This window comes from Vespa crabro, chromosome 7 (assembly GCF_910589235.1).
Source record: "Vespa crabro chromosome 7, iyVesCrab1.2, whole genome shotgun sequence".
NCBI classification, from domain to species: Eukaryota; Metazoa; Arthropoda; class Insecta; order Hymenoptera; family Vespidae; genus Vespa; species Vespa crabro.
Window position 1 is genome coordinate 2085001 of NC_060961.1, and position 17973 is coordinate 2102973.

At 35.6% G+C, this 17973-nt stretch overlaps 1 protein-coding gene across 5 annotated transcripts in view; it reads right to left on the reverse strand.

The window, feature by feature from the left end:
- Positions 1-17973, reverse strand: part of LOC124425776 (tyrosine-protein phosphatase 99A) — a 339523-nt gene that overhangs the window by 146095 nt on the left and 175455 nt on the right. The gene's annotated exons all lie outside the window — the stretch shown is intronic.

A 17973-nucleotide genomic window follows, 5' to 3' on the forward strand; every position in this document is an offset into this window, starting at 1 on the left:
AATACTACCGAAGTACTCGTGGAAATTATTATATATTCATGATTGAAAAATTTTCAAAACTTTTCAAACGTATTAATAATATACTGTTTATGATGTCAATGTTGTATATAGATATTTATTGAACATTTTTTTTCTTTTCTTTTTTAATTTTAATAATTTATATTAACAAACGCGAAGGTAATGTAATGAAGATAGTTAAAAACGAATGAGAGTATCGATTAGTCGAGTAGATAGGAGATTACAAAGAGAAGGAATATTTATCATCGTTTGAGTTTGAAAGAACCTTACCGTAAATGAAAAGCTCTTAATTAGATATTAAAAATATTTAAGAAATGTCGTTATCTCTAAGATACTAGTCTTCTACGTTTCACGTATTTTCCAGTAAGTAGTAAGAAAGAAAGAAAGAAAGAAAGAAAGAAAGAAAGAAAGAAAGAAAGAAATGATCGGTCTTAAGAGCAAATTCGAAAAGCGTTTATCTCGGATCTCTTTAACGAGATCATCGGAACTCGTAACAACTTGCCTGGAGCGATTAGATTCGATAGTTCGACACGATTATCGGATTAGTATTAACTCTTCGATAATGTGACGGGTTTGCACTAACACCTAGGTGATAATTGTTTCTACATTTCTACGAAACCTTCAACCTGTTCTTCCACTTGCCAGTCATAACGAACTAAGCGAACACATAGACAAAGTTCCGAGTTTCTCGCGGTTTACGATTGGACCGTAGCTTTGACTACGTCGATTCATTTGCTATACGTTGCGAGTGTTGCCGAACGAAATGCATCGAGTATACCGTGAATTGGTGCTTTCTCTTGCGCCGACCGAATGGTTCACGAAAGTTCAACGAAAGCTTGGTAGTGATGGGTGGCTCACCTTCACTTTCACACTGATCACATTCAATACTTTACGTATGGAGTTTTAGGATCGTCGGTGGTAAAACCGACGAATTTCTCTATATAGTCGATGACTAACTAGTATAGTATCGACTTTGTGTATGTGTGCATTTTACGACATATTTTTTCACTTTTTCTCTCTCTCTTTCTCTCTCTCTCTCTTTTTCTTTCTCTTTTTCACTTTCTGTCTGTCTCTTCGTGATCACACATACGTATAGAAGTGCGTACTTGTATCGTAGCCAGCTAAAATGTGGCTGACCGTTGCACCAAGAGAGAACGAGTGGTTGGCGAATTGTAAAAGGGAAGGAGACCAAGTGGAATGAACGTACAAGGGTGAGATTGTGAACCAGTGTGTGTATGTGTGTATGTGAATGAGAGAGAGAGAGAGAGAATGTGTGTGCGTATGTATGTATGTGTGAGGGAAAGAGATCCAATGTAAAGGGGCCACCGTTCGAAGCTTCAATAGGATTGGATATCGCACGGGGTAATCACATCGCTCGTGGAACCACTAGCACGTTCCCGCATATTGGACCTAGGCTCTACAACCTTGCCTACGCACTTATTCGCGTTGCTTCGGTCCAGCCGATATCACGTTTCTAGCTTGTCTGAAAATGAAAAAAACGAGAGGGAGAGAGAAAGATAGAGACATGCTTCATACACTTTTTTAACTAACTTCCAACGTCGCTTACGTTTCTCTTGTTCGATTTTTTCTATAGATTTATCTTATTTCTTTTCGTTTCCTTTTTTTTTTATTTTTTTTATTTTTTTTTTTTTTTGTGATCTTTCTCGTTCCTCTTTGTAGCATCAAGTGGTATAAAAATTTATATTATATACGTAATCGTGTCAGAAACAATAATGATAGAAATGAATAAAATCAATGATTTATTTTATATTAATACTATACGAAAATGTCTTATAAATAAATGTAAAGTTGAATGAATCATAATAGCATTATATTCATTTGTAATATTATATTTTCTTTCTCTATTGATTTATTCATAAAAGAAGCGAATTCATGCTGGTTGTCGAACTAACTATAATCTCAATGTCCATTCCCCTTGTATTAATTCATGTGAAATTGTCCCTCATAACATTACCGATTCATGTTTGATTGACGACCCGCAAGCGTTAATGTACACAGGAATAATTCGATAATGATCGCCTTAATGATAGTGTATGTATTTTGGTCGTTGACATAAAACAGATCTAATCTATACTGTTTCTTTTTTTCTAATTAAAGTTCTTCGGCTCGATCGACATATCGAAAGGGATAAAAATTAATTACGATGTTATATGAATTATAACGATTATAAAATAGATCAATTTTGAACTTTGAATACTTGTGAGTTCTAATTTGTAAAAGCGTATTACGATTATCTCCGAGATCGAGAGAGTTTGATTTGAATTAAGGGAAAAAGTTACACGTATTCTGTATTTAAAAAATAAGTATATAATATAAGCTATAAAGATATGATATAATTGCTTTATCGTTGAACAGCTTGAAAATTATTATTATTATTATTATTATAATTATAATTATTATTATTATTATCAATATCATTTATTTTTAAAGCCATCCATTCGAAGTTTTGTATATGGACGTTTATTCTAGCGTGCAAGTGGCCCCATCATATCATAATTTTGCGATGACGAGAGACGAGCCGCGAATTTTGATTTTCCACGTTTCTCTCGTTCGCGACCGCGATAAATTTTATCATGTTTTACGCGCTTCCACACGGCTTATCAGCGAATATCAATGTAACTGTCGCGTTTCCTAGATGGCATACTTACTCAGCCGGGTTTGCACGAAAAACCGTGACTATGCGCTATTTATAATTCCGACCACGTTATCGTAGCTCGTCGTTTGACGGCTTCGTATCACGTTACCTGCGTTACACTTTCGCATTAGTTACCTATATCTGTGTTTTTTCCTACAAGTCGATAATTTATTCTCTTTCTTTTTCAACATACATATTTAGGTTATTTTTTTCTTCTTTCTTTTTCTTTTTTTGTTTTTTTTTTGTTCGTTTTTTCTTTTTTTTTTTTTGTAAAGTTTCATAAACTCACGATTATATTACAGTTAAATAGAGCCAAAAAAAGAAGTAAGTGGGAAAATAATGTCCTTGAATTTAAATTAAAAAAATTTCAAGTAATTTTACGATGTAAAAATTTTTTACGATACAAAAGCTTCACATTCTTTCTCCGGTCTATTATTATATTAACATTATGAAGGATATTGACGAATGGAGAATTTTAATTATGGAAGAAGTACACGAGAATGCCATTCTTAATTTTCCAAATAAGAAGATAAAATGCGAGTATCGAAAATATTCGTGATATAATACATTGAAACGTATGATTTAAGTATAATTGTACGTATCAGTTGTATATATATATATATATATATATATATATATATATATATATATATATATATATAAATATAGGAAAATATTTCTAGGGCGAATGAAATATAACATAATATAGTTAATTCTCGCACTAGTTCGAGTTTATATTCTTCACTTTTTCCTTGGTTCCTAATTTCGTTTTCTCACCCATAACGTTCGCTAATATTCTGTTGATGAATGCAGCAAGGATGTTAGATAAAACGTGCTACCGGTTGATTCAGTGAAACACGGAAACTCGACGAAATACTGCACAAAATCCTCCAACGACGAGGAGCCACATCTCACCTCGAAATTCGTTCTCGTCAGGAAAGTAGCAGGCTATCTCGTATAGAAAACCGGTAGAAGTGTGCGTGTGTCTCGTTGTTGGTCTTTGGTCATACTCGCATTTAATTTGAAAACCACCTTAAATTCACTTAGTCACTCTTCTCCCTATGAACCTCGTGATATATTGAAATAAACGTTTCTAGTTTATAGTGATTAATGGATTTCTCGAGTCGTGTATTTTTTTTTCTTTTTTTTTTTCTTTTAAAAATTTTTTCGTCTTATTTTTGCTTTTCATTTAAAACACGCATGCTTTGCATACGTAAATACGCGTCCCGAGTTACGACGTAATAACGTCATTATTATTTATTAACGTTAGAATTTACGAGATATAACCAAGCTTATTATGATTACTGTCGTGGACCAAAGACGACGACGACAACGACGACAACGACGACAACGACGACGACGACGACGACGACGACGACGACGACGACGACGACAAGGTTCGTGAGAACGTGTAATCGTGAAACTGGGTGGAGTCCTTTATATCCAATGTACTATTATAGAGCTGACTATCGCATTTCATTCGCTTGAAAAAACAGTGATTTATAATGCTTTTCTTTCGATCTCATTGTTTCACGACTTTTACCACACCTTCGTATCTCTTTTCCTCATCGGACTTTTAAAAGTATTCGTGTGAATCGATACGAGTGAATAACTACTTTATACGACAATGAAGTGTATTGGATTAATATTGACTTTACATGGAATATTTCACATATAATTTGTATGTAAAGTAATATTTGATAATACGATGTGCCAAATATCGTTGATAAAAATAATGAAAGATTTCGTTTGATTTCTTTTTTTTTATCTGAAATATAATAGATTAGAAATAATATCTTAAAATCTAATCTTACGAATAAACGACGACGTTGTTTCGATATAGATAGACGGAAGAGTAACAATGAGAAATCCGAGATACGAGTACGATGCGTGACTGACTATTAAACCGCAAACATTACACCGAAAGTTGCCAATTATTGCCTGACTGCGTCGCTTAGTGGCAGAGGGGTTGAGCGCAATTAATTTGCGGTCGTAACGCGCTGTATATAGCTTACCGATGTGACCAATAACGGTAATTATACTAATTACGCTTGTGCTTAATATGCGTTGCACAGTGGATATATTAGAAATTGCTCAGTAACCATCGATGCGTGCATCTTCGAGAAATGAATATATTAAATGAGGACTTTTATACGATCATTATTAATTTTTAAATCGACTTTTCAAATTGATAAATATATACGATAGCCTTTAATTTGATAATAATAATTAGACAGGAATGACATTTTCCAAGTCATCGATTAAACACAGTCAGAAGGATTAACATTGGCTGGTGGTATACGTTATCATAAGACGACAGTTACTGCAGACACGAGGAATAATTGATTCAATTACGTGTACCTTGCTGCTCCTGTATACTTGATTTATATACGATGTCTCCCCATCAAGGAGATTTAGTTTATCCTGTGATATACCTAGCATACAGATTTGATATCATTGAAAAATCATATTCGTCAAGTTTCTAACCAATAATTAGTCGCTTTGTCGAGGCATCTTTTAATTATTATGACATATGTATTTATGTTCGCAAAGTAAAAAGATGTGAGAAATGAAAAGAGGAAAAGAAAAAAAGCTTCCTTTTCTATCGATCTAACAAAATCTAAATAAGAGAATAAAGGTCGTTGGTTATCATAGAAGTTTCATAATCTTTGAAGAAGTTTCCAAAAACTTTGTCCATATTTTCTGGCCGGGAAAAAATGAACAAAAAGGAGAGAGAAAAAGGTAGAAAAAAAAACAAAAAAAAAAAAAAAAGAAAAAGAAAAAAAGAAAAAAGTGAAGAGAGAGATAGAGAGAGAGAGAGAGAGAAAAAAGTAAAGAACGAAAAAGAGAAAATGAGAATAATTTCCGTTTGAACGCTTAATCAAGAGTTTCGTGTCGCTATGGAACGGGACGGGATTAAAGGAATTCGCGGAAAAGCAAATTAGACAGAACCTTTGCGATCTTGTAGTGGCGAACATGCGAGGCGCATAACTCTACGAACATGAATGTAGCGCCCAAGCGTATGAGGCTAGTAGAGGAGGAGTAAAGAGAGAGAGAGAGAGAGAGAGAGAGAGAGAGAGAGAGAGGGGATAGTTTCGAATGCGCTAACTAAATGCAGCTTGCATAGCTCTTAAGTGAATTCCGCGGCGTGTACCGGCGCCGTTGGCTTGCAGTTTCCTCAATTCGAATCGATCGTTCGTTCAAAATTCCTGCTGGATCCATTTTCTTTCTATCTCGTTTCATTGCGATCCTTCTCTTTCCGCCTCATTTTCTCTCTCTCTCTCTTTCTCTTTCTCTCTCTCTCTCTCTTTCTCTCTTTTTTTTTTCTTTTTTAATACAAAGGAAAATTAAAAAGTAATGAAAAATAATGCACAAAATTTAAGGAACTCAATTAGACAATTTAAAAAATTCGAAAGCAAAGTTCTCTATTACTCATCGACGACCTGATTCTGTTTTTGATTTAATAACGAACTTTATGAATTATCGGTTTTTATATCTTTTAATTTATGAAAGAATGGATGCTATTTATCCTTTGCATTATCTTCGATATCGTATTTTGTTAGTTCTAATTAATGATTCGAAATATTATAAAATGTTTTGCCACGTGAAAGTTCCTTTTTTTTTCTTTTTTTCTTTCTCTTTTTTTTTTTTTTCTTCTCTTTACTCATCGGAGTGACATTATTGAACACGTTAACGACGTCGCTAATAAATCTTCAATATGTGACTTATGTTTTTTTTTTTTTTTTTATAAAACTTCAACGGGTTTATTGTTTCAATTGTTCGTTAAGGAATGTATACATAAGACGATAACTATCAGCAAAATTTTTTAACTGAGAGGTCATTGCGGTTGAACTTTAGAAAAAATTACGAGCTTATGTGTGTCGTAAGAAGGTTTAATAAAGCCGAATGAGCTGGAAGTTCGATTAAGCGTTCGATGCAACTTAAAATCCAAAGATGCTGACCGTACGATACGTGTTTCTCTCGTAGAAATTCTTAAAGAGAGAGAAAGAGAGAGAAAGAGAGAGAGAGAGAGAGAGAGAGAGAGAGAGAGAGAGAGAAAGAGAAAGAGAAAGAAAGAGATATATAGATATAGATATATAGAAAGCTGACCGTTCGATTGCAACGTGTGCCCGGCAACCGCACGTGACTAACACTCTAATTATGTATTTAGTCTTAATTAGGCGGGCGTTACGTTCTCGTGACTGCAGGATGCTCGGAACGGAAGTTCAAAGTCTCCCTTGCTGAAAGCTCGTAACACGCTTTCAACCACGCCAGCTGTCAGACACCTCTCTCAACCAGAAATTACACTTTCCGTGCTCTCGTTAAGGGAAAATCACTTCTAATAACGTACGGCAAATCGTATGTTTCCTTGTTCCTATCTTTAACTAATAAGGTTACGTCAGCAAACTCAATGTCTTATTTGTTTGTATATATGTATATATATATATATATATATATATATATATATATATATATATATGTAGACATTATACGTATTCTATATGTGATATTTGTTGATACGAATTGTACAATTTGGCTTAATATTTTCATTCTAGATCGTTTAAAGATCATGATCATATCTGATGAAATTTTTATGATCTACAATAAATTACTTTACTCGTGACAAATTCGAATGACGAAGAAATCAAATTCAAGATTCATAACAATATCAAAGTGATTTGTTTGGAGTTAGACACGTTCGATAATCGTTTTAAATTAAATCGTATTGAATATGAATTCTTTGTAAAAAGAAAAAAAAACAAAAAAAAAAAGAAAAGAAATATAGAGAAATAAAAGAAAGGATAGGGGGGGGGGGAGGGAGGGGTAGAAAAAGATTCTTTTACAAAGGCATTAGTTTTCCCATTAACATAAGTACACATCACCTCGTAATTACGCAAATCCCTCGGCACGATATTTAATTTTCATGAAAACTTCCGGTCGCAGTTGCCACTGCTTTTTTTCTCTCTCTCCCTCTCTCTCTCTCTCTCTCTTTTTTTCCTCTCTGTTGCTCTACTCGACCCAACTTTCGTAGTTAGATACTTCGAGACTGCAAGTTGGCAAAGTTTTCAAACAGCTACGGTTCCTAGCCATCGGTAAGCCTACATTTAACATTTTCAAAGAGTCGAAAACTCCATTATTTCGATAGAAGCCGTCTTGACGTGACCGCTGTTCGAAATTTCACATTAATTTCAGTATAAAAGAAACGAAAGCGAACCTTTAGTAGCACTTAAAAGATAATATAGAATTTCTCTAGGAGGTTAGAGAAGAAATAAAAGTGGACAAGAAGAAGTAGATGTAGAAGAAGTAGAAGAAGGCCATTCTCTCGTGACGGGGTAACGGCGACGACGATGCCCGCTCGAATGATTTTGTCGAATCGACGAAACTTTACCCGTGGGTGCTTTTTCATGAAATCCCGGTCCGTTTGTTCGTCAGGAGACAGTCCTGGTTCAGCAGGTCTGATATATCGTCTCGATAGCGCCGCCTCATTCAGACGTTATAACCATTAAACTCTGATCTCGCTCGAAAGTCGCGAGAGAAAAGAAAGAAGAAGAAGAAAAAAAAAAAAAAAGAAAAAGAAAGCTTTAAGATATCAAATAACTTTCTTGCGTCGATTGTTTTTCTATTTGATAAACCACATTGAGATTATTCTAAAGAATAAATTACTATAACATTTCATTTGAAGATCATGAAAATGGAAACATTTATAAGTAATCGCTATGACAGAAAGTTGAAGAAAAAAAATTTGTGCGATCTCGAAATAGACTTAATAATTGTCATTAATTTCAAGATATTTAATTTACATCAATGACAATGAACAAAATCTAATGGTTTACAAGTGTTACGAATGTTTTATACGTATAAAGATAAAATAAAGGTTTTTGGTTGTGGAGTGGGGGTGGGGAGTTGATTTGATATAGGGAGAAAAGTGAAAGGCGATAGTCGCGAGAAACATTGTTCGCAAGGTTCAATGGAGAGAAGGTTTGCCCTACCCGTAACGATAACGCAAAATTATTTTCCTCGTAGAGACCTAGAGTCCCCGTGGGTGCTTTTTCAAGAATTCACGACACCCTCGACCTGCTCGACAGGCCGGTTCACCAGGTCTCTGATATATTGGTCCGATAGTGCCGGTTCATTCAGACGTTATGCCCATTAAACTCTGATTTCGCCGCCACCGCCAGCAGACGGTGACTATGGTACGAACCAAGGAAAACCGTTCTCCAACTGCTAGATAGCTTTTCAATGGAAGCGTTCATTTATTCTCGCCCGAGGTAAACGTGACAGTCGTCGGCGACACAAGCTGTTGGGTGAGCCAAGGGCTTCTCGAATTACGAAGGATGGGAAGAGAGAAAGAGGGAGAAGGTATAGTTGAAAGTAGACGAAACAGAGATAGAGAGAAAGAGATGGATAGAGGTAGAATGAGAGGGAGAGGGAGAGAATTCAGGTCACAGGACAAGGAAGAAGACGATGCCTCAACTGGGGATAGACTGGAAGCAAGCATAAGCTACCATTCTTCTCCTTACTCTTGGAAAACCTTAAAGCGGACTTTCATGAGGCGAGAAGAAAGTCCAACGGATCTCTTTCGAGCATGCACGAAGACCCCCCATGCTAACGAGCCTTTCATCGATTTTCGATTTCCTAAAGAAGAAGAATATGACAGAGAATCCTCTCGAATTAGTTCTCCGTGAAGACGAATCGATTCTCTATCTCTCACTCATGAACAATCCTTCTCTTTCCATGTTTTCGGGAGGATGAATCTGCGGTTTGGCTCTTCTCGCGTGCGACTAATTATCGACAAGGAGAGGAACCCACAACTTCCGGTTTGAGCTTCAAAGTCTTTGGTGTCTTGTAGCGTACTGCTATCGAAACTCGAAGGAGTCTTATCAGAGAGTAATCCTGAAACTCTATAGATAAATCGAGGGAATAAAGGGTAAGGTAAAAGCCTTTACGAAACACCGATGTGTACTTGGCAGGTATCAACAAAGATCAACGGTGAGAATACGTTCTTCACTTAATCTTTGTATGTACCTTTCGATCAAATTGAAAGGTGACAAATTTTTGTGTTATTTTATTATTGCTCGTTTGTTTATTTATTTCCACATGAAACTTCGTTAATGATTAAAGTGATCAATGAATTTAAGGAAAATAAACATCAATGAGGACTATGGTCGATTAGATGGAAGTAGAAGGGAGATAATAGATAATGTTAAGCATTCAAAGAGATTAGAGAGAGAGAGAGAGAGATACTCAATGTGGTATCGACGATAGAGGAAGATCAATTCGTAACGCTTCCGCTTTGCTTACTTAGAAGTTTGCCTTGTTTTACGTCAAACCGCGTACACTGTATGAGTAACGTTTAATTACCTATGATACGAGGAAACACAAAGTAAGTAAGTACTTGAGTAGCACAAAGTAAAACTATTTCCTCCCATCTTCCAAGCTTCCGTCGATGTTAAAGGAACTTCCTAAGGAGCGTGCAAATGACAAGTAAAACGTCTTCTCGCTCGTTCTCATTGTCATTGTCATCTACGTTCGAATAATCAAAGAAATTTAACGATTACACTTTTACATTTTATAATCGACATTTTCAACGACGTATCCATTTATTGGGATTCTTTAAGAAAAACGAAAAAGAATTCGATTGCTTTAAGAAAAACAAAAAAAAAACAAAACAAGAATTTTCTATAATACAAGACAAATCTTGCAAATTACTTTTTTACGATCATTATGATTTTTTTTTATAAAGAATGACAAATTTGAATTTGAATTTTTAAAGAGAGTGGGTTCTACTCCTCTCTCTCTCTCTCTCTCCCCCTTTGTTGAATTACAGGATGGTCTCAAGAACTTTCTGGTAGTATCTGTCGGTGACAAGCAATAAGACAGACAGAGAGAGAGAGAGAGAGAGAGAGAGAGAGAGAGAGAGAGAGATCGTAGAACATTCCGAGACTCGGACGAAAGGTGAAATTGTCGGTAGGTATCGATTGCGGATTCGTGCTTTTGCATTATCTTCCACGCTATGGCAACTGCAAGCTTCAACCTCGAGAACATGAGGAAGAGAGAGAGAGGGAGAAAGAGAGAGAGGGGGAGAGTATAAGCAGTAGTGTTGTGAAACGCACGTATCCACGGTATTTCCCTGGCAATCCAGAAGCCGCGCGCATTACATAAATTCATACACGCTTGTGGATAGTCGAGAGAGAGAGAGAGAAAGAGAGAGAGAGAGAGAGAGAGAGAGAGGGAGAGAGAGGGTAGTATAGAGAGGGTAAGAGAGGTAGGTGAGTGAGTGAGTAGGAGGGTGAGATGGAGAACACGTTCCGTACGATAGTGTACATTTGAGATACAGCGGGCGGACTACGGTTCTAATTCCGATGACGTATGAGCTTGCATAACCTAGTTTTCTGTTTGCCAGTCCTCGGTAATGAGTTGTCTAGTCCACCCTCTTCCCCCTTTCTCTCTCTCTCTCTCTCTCTCTCTTTCTCGTTCCCCCTTTTCCTTCCACCTGTAACCTTCCCCTTAATCCGAACCTCCCTTGCCGCGAGCGTCGCGAGTCTCCTCGCGTGGCATCGCGGATTCGTCTATCATAAATTATACGCCTGACGGATATACGTCTCCTTCTATGTACATATGTTGATTTATATATATATATATATGTGTGTGTGTGTGTGTGTATATATATACATATATATATATATATATATATAAATATATATATATTTGTAGATACACATGATTTGTACATGCCTACCACATAGGGAATATAACGGAGCTCTACCTTAGGTATATGAGATATAGAGAATGTACTTGAAATATCCCAAGTTGAGAATCGTTTCTTCTTTCTTTTATTCGACTTTTTTTTTCCCTTTCTCATCGTACGCACGGCTTAGCTTTTTCTTATTTCTACCTTTTCCTTTTAAGAATAGAGATTTCACCCTCTGTGTAATAAAATGTTTGTTTCGTGTCTAAAAAAATAAAAGAAAGGGAAAAAGAAAAAAGTGAAAAGCAAATAAAAGAAATACAGAAAAAAAAAGAGAGAGAGAGGGAGAAAGAGAGAGACGAAAACATAAGAGAAAAAGGATGATATACAATACTGTCAAGTGTATAATATAAGTTGCACTGTGGCAAACATTGGCGCGGGTATAAAAGAAAAATAAATGAAGTAAGACCTAAAACCTAGAGCGTGAAAGTTACATGGGTTTAGTTAAGAGGGATTAAAAAATAAAAAAAGAAAAAGAAAAGAAAAAAAAAAAGAAAAAAGAAAAAAAGGAAAGAAAGAAAGAAAAAAAAAAAGAAAAAAAAGAAGAAAGAAAACATCTCGAAATTGTTTGAAATAAAATGAAGAAAGAGTTGAGTGTCGGTCATTGGCGGCATCTATGTCAATCAACGTGTTAAGCACCACGCTAATGAGAGAGGGTAGTCCCGTACGTTTGTGCAAAAAAACGTGCGTACCCGACACGTTGGCTAGTTGGATAGCTGGCCGCTGCTCCACATCCGGTTGAGCGATGGGAAAAAGTTGTCGACTTAACGAGCTAATTTAATCTGTTTTGTTAGCAGCACCCGCGGCAAAATGAGAACGTTCCCCTCGCCAACCCCCCTTTTCCTCACCCCCACCCCTAACTCCCTCTCTCTCTCTCTCTCTCTCTCTCTCTCTCTTTTTTTCCTCCCTCGAGTATACTCACGACAAAATAATAACTCACAACGAATTTTACTGAATACGCAAGCCTTGCCATTATGATTCACTTTAATGTGTTGTATCTACCTGTCTACGTGTTTTCACTATCTCGTCTCTGTTTTCTCTTTCTTTTCGTTTTTTTTTTTTTTTTTACGCGTTTAATACGATAAATGTCTTTTCGATAGTTCTCCGAAATATATTCAAAGTCATTAACGGAATTAACGGAATAAGATTCAATGAATCTTAAATCATTGAAATATTCTCTTGACGTTAGATTTCTTAATAAATAATTATTATATCAAACAAATTATTCTAATGTTGATTATCTTTCGAAATTTGTAGCAAGTAGTTTTTTTAATTTATTTCCTTCTCCTCTTTTTTTTTTTTTCTTCTTTTTTTTTCTTTTCCTTTTTTATTCTTTTCTCTTTCCAACAGGAATACTCGTCTCCTTAGATCGAGGAACTTCGTTCGAGGGATATTTCTTTTTCTCCTTTTACTTTCAGGTATGTCGTATTTCAAATGTAAAAGCGAACTCAAGAGGGTCGGATGAAAAGAGGAGACTTCTTATTATCCGACATTTCGGTTACATGAGCCTTACCTTTAGTAGGAATGGTGGAATTCCCTTTTACCTTCGAGAAGTAAATGTCGAAACGTTCAATTACATTTTAAAGCTGAATAAATCGGCATTTCTCGTTCAATCTTTCAACGTTTATGGTTAACCAGCTATATATCCGATGGGAATACGATCAAGATCCTTAAAATTATCGCCGATATTGTTGTTGCGGTAATACTAAGACATTAATTATTCCTGCGATAAACCGAAGCCCGTTTATCGAGTTTCAAAGTGCCGCGGCAAATCAGTTCGTCGGCCCGAAAGCATTCCAAGCGTCACGTTTGCTATGTTGCATTTTGAAACAAGATAATACGTATGAAATTTGTGAAGATTATATCTGTTCTTCCTGAATTAATTTTATATCGTTTACGAAATTTCATTATATGTTAGATCTTTTCAAATAGAATATTAATAAGATGAGAAATTGTTAAAAATAATTCTATATTTGGAATAATGAGTTAAAAATATTAACGAAGGATATTCGATTAATTTTCAAAACGATTCAAGGATAAGAAGAAAAAAAATAGTGAATAATTAAGAAGATCATAGGAAGAACTTTGATAAAAATTAAATAAAAATTTAATTAAAAATTTTTAATATTTTTTCCCAAAAATAATAATAATTTCTTTTTCTTCTCTCTCTCTCTCTCTCTCTCTCTTCCTTTTTTTCTCTTTAAATTCTTTATTTTTTCAAACTCGTATTCCACACTTTCGGGTACTCAGGAAAATATATCATCCGTGAAAGGACATTTTCAGCCCCTTATTTCACCTTCTATCCTCGAACATACCCTCGCCAACCAAACAGCCAGCCAGGCAGCTAGCATTAACGTCGGCACGAGACTTGGCTTTACCGCTGACACTTTGAGTGTCCAAATAAATAATACGCCTTATTTGTTATAGAAATTGTACACTCGACTCCCTACAAAATCTGCGATCTCGTTGGTACCTGCCATGTTTTAGTAAGCTTATACGATTAGTATAGTACGTTATCGTGTTTTGATATCGAAATCGATTTTTGAAATTTTCCAAATAATATTTCGTACCATGAATAAATTGAATTAAGATAATTGATTACTATGGCGATCGTAAATAAAAGAGAAAAAAGAAATAAAAAAAAATTAAAAAGCAGAAAGAAAAACGAAACACAATGCGATCAGTCAAATCAAATTAGAAATTTGAGGGAAAGTGAAAAGTCGCAAAATGAATTGTATGGGAAGAATTTCTAATGGTACCTATTGGAAAACCGGTCGAAGAGAACTGTACGAGGCGTAATTTACTGGCGTACCACGTAGTCGTGCTTGCATTAGCTCGTTGCACGGTCAATATTGAAATAAGATCCAATATCAGAATCTGTGGCGATGTCGTGCGCGTTTTCAAACGGAACACGTTCGAAAGTTTTAAGAGAGACCAAAACTGTGTATTTCTCATTCATTTGTATTATTTAAAATACAAAAGAATGATAATAATCGTACGTTTGGGAAAAATTATCCTGCGGATTATGATTTCTTAAATTTTCCCCTTGAATAAATTTTTCAAAAGAAATTAAACGTGCTAATGAGATGTCGTTTATTATATTTATATTATATATATATATATTATATATATATATATATATTTTTTTTTTATACTCTAAAGTTCTCTTTATTATTTAAAATATTATTTAGAGCATTATTTAGAACATCAAGTAATCAAGTTGACTTCGTGTTGCAGTAATTTACAATGAGGATAAGTCGACAAAATAACGAAGCAATTCCCAAAGGTCTATAAGTTTACGTTCATGAGGAAGCGAGAAACGTCTCTAAAACCCAATGAACCTTCTCCAGTCTGATGAAATAATTCGAAAACGGTATTCAAATATGGAGAACCACTTGCTCGACGTTCTTCCTCACAATAGAATCATTGTGTCCATGAAACTGGAATAAATCTTGAAGGCTATTTTAAGGATAATAAAGGTGAATATTAATTAACTCTCATTTTGTATTCCTTAAAATAGAATCCACTAGAGTTTTAAAGTCGAGCCCACACAAAAAGAACGCACAAACTGAGAGAAAGAGAGAGAGAGAGAGAGAGGGAGAGAGAGAGAGAGAGAGAGAGAGAGAGAAAGTTATTTTTATCAGATACATAATACACAATATTTTCCTTCCTTTTATACGATATTTCTTATAATATATAATATCGATAAAATGTGATGTTTAATATAAAGTTTAAAATTAAATTACGCGATGTCGATAGTCAGAATAACGAAAATAAATCAAAGTACAATCGAAATTAATTTGTTAAAAATTTTTTTCATTTATCAATATATCGTAAAGATGCGAGAAATAAAAAGACGAATGAACGAAAATGGAAAGAACTTGGGGCTCTTCGTTACACGCTAGAGATCTCAAAAGTCTCTTTCTCGTAACGCGACCAACAGCGAGTCCGCGAGAGTGTTAAAATTCAGCGCCTTTAGCTTGCCGCCGGAGGCAACCCAACTGGGTCATTAAATATGAGAGATCTCGTTGGCGAGACTCTCGTGAGTGTGCTATGTACGTTAGAAAATGAGACAGAGAAGGACCTCTTTCTCTCTCTCTCTCTCTCTTTCTCACACACACACACACACACACTCTGTCCAGTCTCTCTTCCATCCACGAGAAGGCAAGTCTTTCTCTTACTCAGTACAGCCAGTTGTTTCTCAGCTGGGTGACGCGCGAGACGCGCAACTCTGGATGCACTTCTGTATAATTTTACTTTAATTGCTGTTGAAACCCCGTAGTTTTCAAGTTCTCTACCCACTCCGTCCTTACTTTTCTCAAGCTCTTTCCCTTTCTCTCAGAGATTCCCTCCTCGTTCTCTTCACAGCTACTCTTTCCATTTCTTTTTCTTTTTCCTACCTTTCGGACTTACTTTTCAGGCCATTCCTATTACAGATTTCCTACTATGCAGCAGTTGAGCGTTGTATTAACGTTGACCTGTATCTATATGTATGTGTGTGTGTGTGTCTGTGTATGTGTGTATAAATATGTGTCTGTCTCTATCTGTCTCTCTCTCTCTCTCTCTTTTTCTCTCCGCTTTACGCTTTAACGGACATCCATCATGTAAATTAACCTTAAGATAAACTAAAGCGCCGCTGAAAACCTTTTATCTTTCTCGCTCTCTCTCTCTCTCTCTCTCTCTCTACTTTTCCATCGCTCCTTCCCTCTCTCTGTCTCGTTCCTCGAAATCCACGAAATACGGACGCGTCCACTGAAGGATTAAGGGCGCACGCTCTGAAAACTGGGCAAGACGAGTAGATGCTCTTACACGAAGCAGAAACATTGGAATTTCAGTCCGGAGATACGAGAGACATTAGATAGATAGAGACGAAAAAAAGATAGAAAGAGAGAAACCTCTTTTTTCCTATTTCTGATTATGAAATGGAAATTATCAAGTGAATTTATTATTTCGTAAGGGATGAAGTTTTCATCCAAATCATCCTCTTTTCCATCCTTCGTGTTAATTTTCTAACTTTTCCAATTTCAAGTCGTTTAGAAAAATAATATGAGATAATAAACAGAAAGGGATAAATAGATAGATAGATAGATAGATAGAGAGAGAGAGAGAGAGAGAGAGAGAGAGAGAGGCAGACAGAGATGGAAAATATTTTTGCATCATCATCGCCGTCCTCGTTAACCTCTTATTTTTATTTCTTTGGACACAAGAAACATCATGTATGAGTTATTGTTGGATAACTTCTAACATGTTTCACAACGAGCACCAAGGATCCTTTGTTATCGTTGTTCATCTATGCCTTCCATAAGCAGTGGTGAAAAGAAGACAAAGAAGAAGAAGAAGAAGAAGAGAAAGAGAAGAAGGAGGAGGAAGAAGAAGAAGAAGAAGAAAAAGAGGAGAAAGAAAATGGAGAAAAAGAAGGGCAGAGAAGAAGGGCCCCATGCTCTTGACGTCGCCCCAATGAGTTAAGATGTTATCAGACTGGCTCGCTGTGTTTACCCAAAGGCGGACTAAAGCCGATGCTAGCCTCGTCGTCCCGTCTCCTTTACAAGCTTTATCAGTTATTTACATTCAGAGCCGACCAAGGAGAGCCTTCCTTCAAACCTATTCAACCTACCACTAACACCATCGCCACCGGGAACATCGTAAATGACACATTTCGAGAATAGAAAAAAAAAAGTAGGTATATATTTAAAGGGGTCGATACCCTTTCTCCGAAAAAAAGGGTAGAAAATGTGAGGAAGGATGACAGGGAAGAGACAATAATGAACACATGTGATAATCCTTTTGATCATTAAAAGATGATATTTTATTCGACGAGAAGAAATGAGGTTAGCGATGTTTTAAAATATATTTCTTTTAATGTCTTTTTTTTTTTTTTCTTTTCTCTTTTTCTTTTTTAATTCATTTGCATCATGCGTCATACTTAATGTGCCGTATTTAAATATCAGCAATGTTCAATTGATGATCGGCCCCTATCACCGCGCGTAGTCGGTCATAAGTGCAATTTATATGTACAACAGAATTATACTTTTTAAAACAGTTGATACATCGCAAACAACGAAAAGCAATTGCGGCCTCGCGGATATATTCGCGCTCAGTGATAAAAGATAGTCGCAGCTCGCGGCTTTTAACACATTTCTCGAAAAGGAATACGTATAGTACGTGATACGAACCAGACAGAAAAAAATCTTTGACCTGTTAATGCGGTAACACTTGAACTTTGACTATGAAGTCGACTATAAAAAAAAAAAAAAAGATATTTAGAGCAATCGGAAATATTTCATGTAATCGTCCTTTTTGATTGAAAATAAACGAGTTTGATCGAAAAGTGAAGAGAGAGGAAAAAAAAAGTTTGGAAAAAAAAAGATTTAATCGAAAATGTCACGGTATGAATTAAAGATAATATTGATTTTTAAAAAGATCTTATGTATTAACATGGAATAATTCTTGTTAATTAAGAAAATTTTTGACGATGATAGTAGAAATCGGTGATCGTATGATCGAATATACAATTTTGAAACGATCGGTGCGTTAAAGCGTAGATATTTTT